Source organism: Octopus bimaculoides, chromosome 18, assembly GCF_046866305.1.
Source record: "Octopus bimaculoides isolate indiv1 chromosome 18, ASM4686630v1, whole genome shotgun sequence".
Classification (NCBI taxonomy): domain Eukaryota; kingdom Metazoa; phylum Mollusca; class Cephalopoda; order Octopoda; family Octopodidae; genus Octopus; species Octopus bimaculoides.
The window spans coordinates 19,987,715-19,995,195 of record NC_142945.1 but is presented as its reverse complement, the minus strand read 5'-3'; the positions used below and the strand labels follow the sequence as shown (position 1 = coordinate 19,995,195).

Here is a 7,481-nt window from a genome sequence, read left to right as displayed (position 1 = left end):
TCATGTTACAAGATCGAAGAAGCTGGCTGGGAGAAAATTGCTCATCTACCTTATTCTCCAGACCTTGCTCCTTCAGATTACCATTTGTTCCGTAGTTTACAGAAAGAATCATTTAGATCGATTGACTCTCGAAACTGCTCTTTCGGGAAATCGAAACTGACTTTTCAGACTTCTTTCCGAAACCAAAAGTTTTTCACTAATGGGGTTAAAAAGTTTATGAGTAGATGGAGAGATGTCATAAATAATTACATACATATATATAACTATCTGTCTATCTATCTGTCTACCTATCTTTATATGTATGTATTTCTGTATGTGCGTCTGTGTGTGTGTCTGCGTGCGTGCGTGAATGCGTTTCCCTCCAGTGCCAAAATTTACAACAGCCAAAACAGGCTGCATGTCCAGAGAGCCGCGCCAAATCGTCTGTGTTCAAGCAATAACGTCTAACCATCTCACTCCCATAGGAAAATTATCAAAGCTGATATTTATGAATATTGAATTGCATGTCGATAAAATAACTAGGTTTACTCCACAGCATAAATATCAATAGAATGAAATTATTTGTCATATTAACGAGAAAATGATGGATTTGATCAACAAATTTAAGTAGTACGCTTGCTGCACCTTATCATATGTTGCTATGCGTTGGTGGGTGTTTGTATGCGCTGCTATGTTGTGTTGACCATAGCCCATCCTTATAGTTTAAAACAATAAGGTTAAAGAGAATGTTTGTTATGTTCTTTCTAGCAGGTCAAGCAGCTGCTTTAAGCCCCCACCCTCACCATCTTTTAGTTTGATAAAAGATGGTGGAGGTGGGGGCTTAACATCTTCTCTAAGTGTTCAGACTGCACATCAAAGCAACAAAAGACGGCGGAATTCTCGTTTAAGCACCCCATATAACCCCACATAAGTTTTTTTAATTTTGGAAATTTTCAGAAAGTTTTTGCGAATTTGTATTCTCCACACGGGAATTCATACGATTATGAAAAAAACATTTCTATAAATTCTAAAATTTTCCATTTTTTTAAAAATCAGTTTAAAATACAGATAGTTCGAATATTTTACTTAAACTCCGTCAGCGGACTATCTTTAGGTGCGTCATAATTCCATTAAATGTGTTTATGGAGAGAAAAATATTGAAAAATATTAATACATGTCAGAGTAGCAAAGAAACGAGAACGGTATCAGGTGGTCGTGGGAAGTATTAAAACAGCAGCTAAATCGCCCTTAAATCACATACACACAGTTTTCTTTCTGGGTTTTTTTTTTTTTTTTTTTTTTTTTCATAATCGGGTGAACTCCCGTGTGTAGAACACAAATTTGCAAACATCTTCAGAAAATTCCAAAAATTTAAAAAATGTTAAGGGCTGCTTAAACCAGAATTCCGCCCAAAAGACCATCTGACCTATTGATTAAATAACCTGAAAAGTAGTTACAGGAGTAGTTGTATGGTAAGAAGTTTGCTTCCAAAACCCGTGGTTACGGGTTTTGTCCCCACTCGGTTTTGCTATAAACGTAGGAGTGGCTGTGTAGTAAGAAGCTTGCTTCCCAACCATATGGTTCTGGGTTCAGTCCTATTGCGTGGCACCTTAGGCAAATGTCTTCTACTATAGCCTCGGGCCGACCAAAACCTTGTGATTGGATTTGGTAGACAGAAACTGAAAGCAGTCCGTCGTATATATATATATATATATATATATAGAGAGAGAGAGAGAGAGAGAGAGAGATGTGTGTGTGTGTGTGTGTGTGTGTGTGTGTGTGTGTGTGTGTGTGTGTGTGTGCGTGCGTGCGCGTGCGTGTGTGTGCGTGCGTGTGCGTGTGTGTGTGCGTGTGTGTGGAGGCGCAATGGCCCAGTGGTTAGGGGAGCGGACTCGCAGTCGGAGGATCGCGGTTTCGATTACCAGACCGGGCGTTGTGTGTGTTTATTGAGCGAAAACACCTAAAGCTCCACGAGGCTCCGGCGGGGAGGGGGGGAGCACGACCTCTGTTGTACTCTTTCACCCCAACTTTCTCTCACTCTTTCTTCCTGTTTCTTGAGTAACGCTGCGATGGACTGGCGTCCCGTCCGGCTGGTGGGGGGACACATACGCCATAGAAACAGGGAAACCGGGCCCATGAGCCTGGCTAGGCTTTGAAAGGGCGCGGTGTGCCTGCTTTTGTCTTTCATCCCTGCCTGACAATCGGTGTTGGTGTGTTTATGTTCCCTTAACTTAGCGGTTTGGCAGATGAAAAAGGATAGAATAAGTAGGCTTAAAAAATAAAAAGTATTGGGGTCGATTCATTCTACTAAAATTCTTCAAGGCGGTGCCTCAGCATGGCTGCAGTCTAATGACTGAAACAAGTAAAAGAAGAAAAGAACAGAAACCAAGAAAACAAATTGCTATAGAAAAACCTCAATAAATTTCTGGTTTAATGGAATTTATTATGGCGGACGGAGAATATGCAGTAAAGAATTACTTGAAAAAATAAGGCATAATGCCCTACCGCGTGGTATGTATTTAGTATGTCTGTATTTTTGTATGCAGTGTAAATTAACAAAATATAAGCAAATGAACGAAATAGAAGCACATGTATGGAACTGCTAATTTAACAGTAAATGCCACAATAATTATTACTGAAAGACAAAGAATTATGTATATATATATATATATATATATATATATATATATATATATATATATATATATATATAGGATAAATATCTTAATGTAATGGTAAATATGTAATTATAAATGCCTTGCAACCTTTGCCATAATTATTAACTGGTAATGGAACAGTAAATGTGTATTTTTTTAAATATACCTTGGATCTTGCCACCTTATTATTTTTTTTTTTTCTCAAGGCTTTCACTTCTAAAACTTACGTACAGACATTCAGGCATGTCAGTTGTCACATATGTATATGTATGTGTAGATGTGTGTGTATGTTTAATAACGTCCGTAACGCGGAAACACACACACTCACAGACACATACACTTACAGAGAGATATACAATCATATACAAAATGTGACGTCATCGTCATCGTTGTGGTATAAAATTTTCCTGACATACACTCACATATATATACTAAGATAGCCACACAGAGACATACATTCACGCATGTCAATCTTTACATATGCATATGTATGTGTAAGAACGACCGTGCGAACCAAAAAGGAGAAATGGTGACGAATGGAAAAATAGGCTCCTTTATTAAACGTGTCACACGGTCGAACACAAAAATATAAAATGATAAATATGTTATACTTCGATAACATAGAGAATTCGTAAATGCCAGTAAGGAAGACGATAGGAACACAACCGTATGAAGATGAATAACAGTAGTATTTATTGGAGCATTAAATCGTATGTCTGTATGTGTGTGAATGCGACATAATAAAACACAATAAAAGACAGGCCGTCATGTAAATAAAAGAGTGTGTGCGAGTAATACCTGTATGTGTATGCGTGAGATACAGCGGATAGAAAAGAGTCAGTAACACGTATAAGAATTTAAGATACCAGTTCTTTGTTAGAGTACACAGTGGTAAGTGGTAAGTACACAGTGGTAGCTGTACGATGGTGTTGATGTCGTCGCTGGAAACTGGTTGCTGCTGTGTTACGCGTGTGTGGTCAACGCCAGATCTCAAAGGAGATCTGAGGCGCGACGAATTTGCTGGGTATCTAGCAGGCTATTTATAGCTGAAGGTAGGCTCCAGAGAACCATTAGAAAAACACTATCACGTGACCTTATTAGGGGCTGTGGTTGGTCGATTTGCGTTCTGGCGGGAACGGTACGAGGCAGTTCCGCTTCAAATAATAATCAGTCAGGTGATGACAGGGAATGAGTTGCTTTCTACTACGCTCGCGTTTGTTAATATTTATAGTAGTGAGAGAAAGTGGTGTTTGTATATAATGGTGATAGAGGTTAGTTTCACTACATATGTGTAGATGTGTATGTATGTTTAATAACGTACTTAACGCGGAAAGACACACCCATATTTTACTGTCACTGAGGTGGTTGTGAGGTGTGCTAAAAATAACAGCTAAATAGGCTTTAAATCACGCACCACTACAATTTTGCATAATCGTATGAAGTCCCATGTGTAGAATACAAATATGCAAAACTTTTCTGAAAATTTCAAGAAATAAAAAAGTTATGAGGGGTTATATGTCGTGCATAATTCATTTGTTTACAGTTTCATATAAAAATACAAGTGCTATTTTCAGGATGTTGAAAAAAGGTGCAATCACGCCTAAAATAACACCTTCCAAATCCTGTTTCCTGACTGGGTGATCTGGCAGCCAAACTGAAAAGATCCAGTAAAACTTATTCTGAAGATCCAACTCATTGGTGTATCATTTCTCTTGAATACATTTGTCTTAAGAAAAAAATGCAGCACCAAGCGTTTCAACTGGCCATACACTACAAGGTCCAACAAAACCTACTGAAGCAAGCCAGCACGCTCGCAGCATTACCACGGGCGATGGCGAGGGTAAGGCGTTGCAACAGCCAAGTGCCTTCAAGGGCATCACCTGACACTTCGGTAAGGCGAGCTGCCAATGTTGACAAGAACTTCACGGTTAGTGGCTCAGTTCTCAAACACCACAGGTTAGAAGAGATGGTTCTCTATCAGGTCCCGATACTTCAGGGGGGGGGGTCTGTTCGGCTACGGAAGTGACCCTTCCATTTACTGCAGCATCAAAAATGTGGAACGGAACAAAGGAGTTGCAGAATGTGGCATCTCAAATGAGGCACCTATCTCTAACCCAGGAACAGAGGGTAAGGTCTCTTTCCATCACTTCTGGATAACTCCGAAGGCTCCAGAACCGAGGGGATATTATCTATTTACCTGTGAATTGTCAACATTATTTCGCCGTGATAAGGGTCGCGGGTAGGGCCGGTTTTTATTCAAATTGGGCTCCGCGTGCACGCTCGAGCGGAGGATGTTATGATGAATTTTTAGTATATCATTGTGGTGCCTCAAGCCCTCAACACTTTTTGGCTGAGACTAGCGTACTACACGAAGCATAAAACATAAATCTTCAGCTTTTGTAGAGAAGAGGGCCCCACTGACAATTCTCTTATTGGGCTCCACGCCGGCCCTGGTCGCAGGGGGTCACTTAGAGTCCTCTTTCTTCTCTGATTGGATTGTATTTAAGTTTTTGGCCAACATATCCACTGCATCGTCTCCTTGTCATTCTATCGCTACTACAATGACTTCTGTTCCTCAGTGCAAGATGGTCGCATACTTCCACTACTGAATCACTCCCGACCCACTTGTCTCATTACACTTGTTGTATACAATCCTTCTTCCAGCCCTACTCTAACCATTATGTCCAATCCTTCCTCTCCAGAACACCACCCCTCTGGAATCTTGTCCCTGCTCATGTCTTTCTTGCAGGTATGGACCTGCAAACAGTTTAAACGGAACGTTAAAGGCATCAGCTTCACCAGTCTCAGAGGGCTTGCAAGGGACAGTGGCACTCTCTGTCCAGATAAATAAATAAATAAAAAGAAAATAGAGAAGAGTTGTGCAAGAAATTAGCAATCCCTTCTAAGGTATAAAAAAAAGACTGATTAACTTCTGGAAGCGTCCAAAGACGTACCAGTGTACTGCAGAGAATAGAAATAAGAAACGATCTTATAAATCATTAAACAACTGTGGGGAGAAGATGGCATGTAAGTTATTTATCAGCTCATATTCGTCATGTTTTAAATAGCTCTGTATGCATATAACTTGTGTCCTAATAATATACAATAGCGTCAGAAATTATCTAGCTCGTCAAAAAATAATGTCGCAAGTGTGTAGGCTTGCTTCCGTTGAACCTTGTGGTGTGCGACCAATTGAGGCACTTGGTGTTGAATTGATTGGTATTGATTTTTCTTCCTTTATTCCACTTTCTCTTTCTTTTCTTTTTTTTTTCGTTCATCGCTCATGTTTGCATTTTTTTCTGTTTTGGATTTGTATTTAAATGTGGTTTTGTATTATATATGTATCAGGTACTACTAAAGCAGAGTGGTCCCGAACGCGCAGTCGCGCGTCCGCGCTAGCTAGTCGTGAGTGGTCGATCCTTACCCTAACCCTAACCCTAAACACATGTATTCATTTGCACACGCGCACTCGCGCGCGCGCGCGCACTTTTTGTAGGATCGACCACTCACGACTAGCTAGCGCGGGTGCGCGTTCGGGACCACTCTGCTTTAGTAGTACCTATGTATCATATACATATGTTAATATATATATAATTATTATCTCTGTTGGTAATAAAATCATAAATTGAGAACTTAATTAGTCTCCTAGATAAAATGGCGAGTTGGCAGAATCGTTAGCGTGTCGAACAAAATGCTTACCGGCATTTCTCATGGTTCTTTACGTCCTGAGCTCGATACTTCTGACTTTAGATAGTCACATGTATGATATTTTGATTGCTTCGATTCCTAGTTGTTTTGGGACTACACATCCTTTTGAGGTTGGTAAAATAAAGTACCAGTCACGTACTGAGATCGATGTAATTAACTTGCTCCCTACCCTTAAATTTACTGGCCTCGAGCCAGAATTAGAAAACCATTATTAGTCTCGCAGATATATGCACTTAAATTCAAAGGGCGATCTTTGATTACAGCAATATCACCAAGTTCAGTTTTTGATGTACAAGATAATTTCTTTTTGTTTTATATTAAGAGACGCCCGGCGCTAGTCAAGTTTTGCACGTTGATATATTTCAACGTTACAGTTTTTGCTAAAGACAGCCGATGTGTTGTTTGCTTTATTCTTTCGCAAAAATGTCAACAAATGAGGATTTTGCCCCAAACACTAATGTGGAAAATAAAAATCCTGAAGAACTTTATGTGGTCATTGAATACTGGTAAGTACATACATACATACATACATACATACATACATACATACATACATAGACATACATGTATACATATATGCACAAACACATCTGTATGTATACATATATATATATATATATATATAATATATATATACATATATATTATATATATATATATATGTATGTCTGTATGTATGCATGCATATACATGTATACCTCTGTAACTACAGAGGTATACATGTGTATATAAACATACACATATATACTTGTGTGTGTGTGTGTTAATATTTAGCATAAGTAACAGAGTGACTCAAGGCCCAAGAGCTTCGTGTGTTGGTACCTATCATATACATATATTTGATAATTCTTGTATAGAACATTAGTTTATTTTAAACATCTCTTTAGTTAACTTTAATATCATATGTGTGTGCTATGAATCATTTAATAACGTGGTAAGCTATTCATATAACTATATTGTTTGGTCCAAATCAGTCCTGACCGAGTAGACTACAATCACGAGTTCACGGACATTTAGCGAAAACTGGGTATGTTTCTCGCTATGATGTTTGAGTGCCTCACAGACTGTCAGAACAGAACTGCATGGACCGGTATTGCACCTGTAATATGCTTCTGAAATGCAATGAAAATATTCCTT

The 7,481-nt window shown here is 39.0% G+C and overlaps 1 protein-coding gene across 1 annotated transcript in view; it reads left to right on the top strand.

The window, feature by feature from the left end:
• The first annotated feature begins 6,664 nt into the window (after nt 1–6,664).
• Nucleotides 6,665–7,481, top strand: part of LOC106877869 (migration and invasion enhancer 1-like) — an 11,160-nt gene continuing 10,343 nt past the window's right edge. Inside the window, exon 1 of the mRNA XM_089365905.1 lies at nt 6,665–6,850. The gene's annotated coding sequence lies outside the window, so the exon portion shown is untranslated. The remainder of the gene's footprint in view (nt 6,851–7,481) is intronic.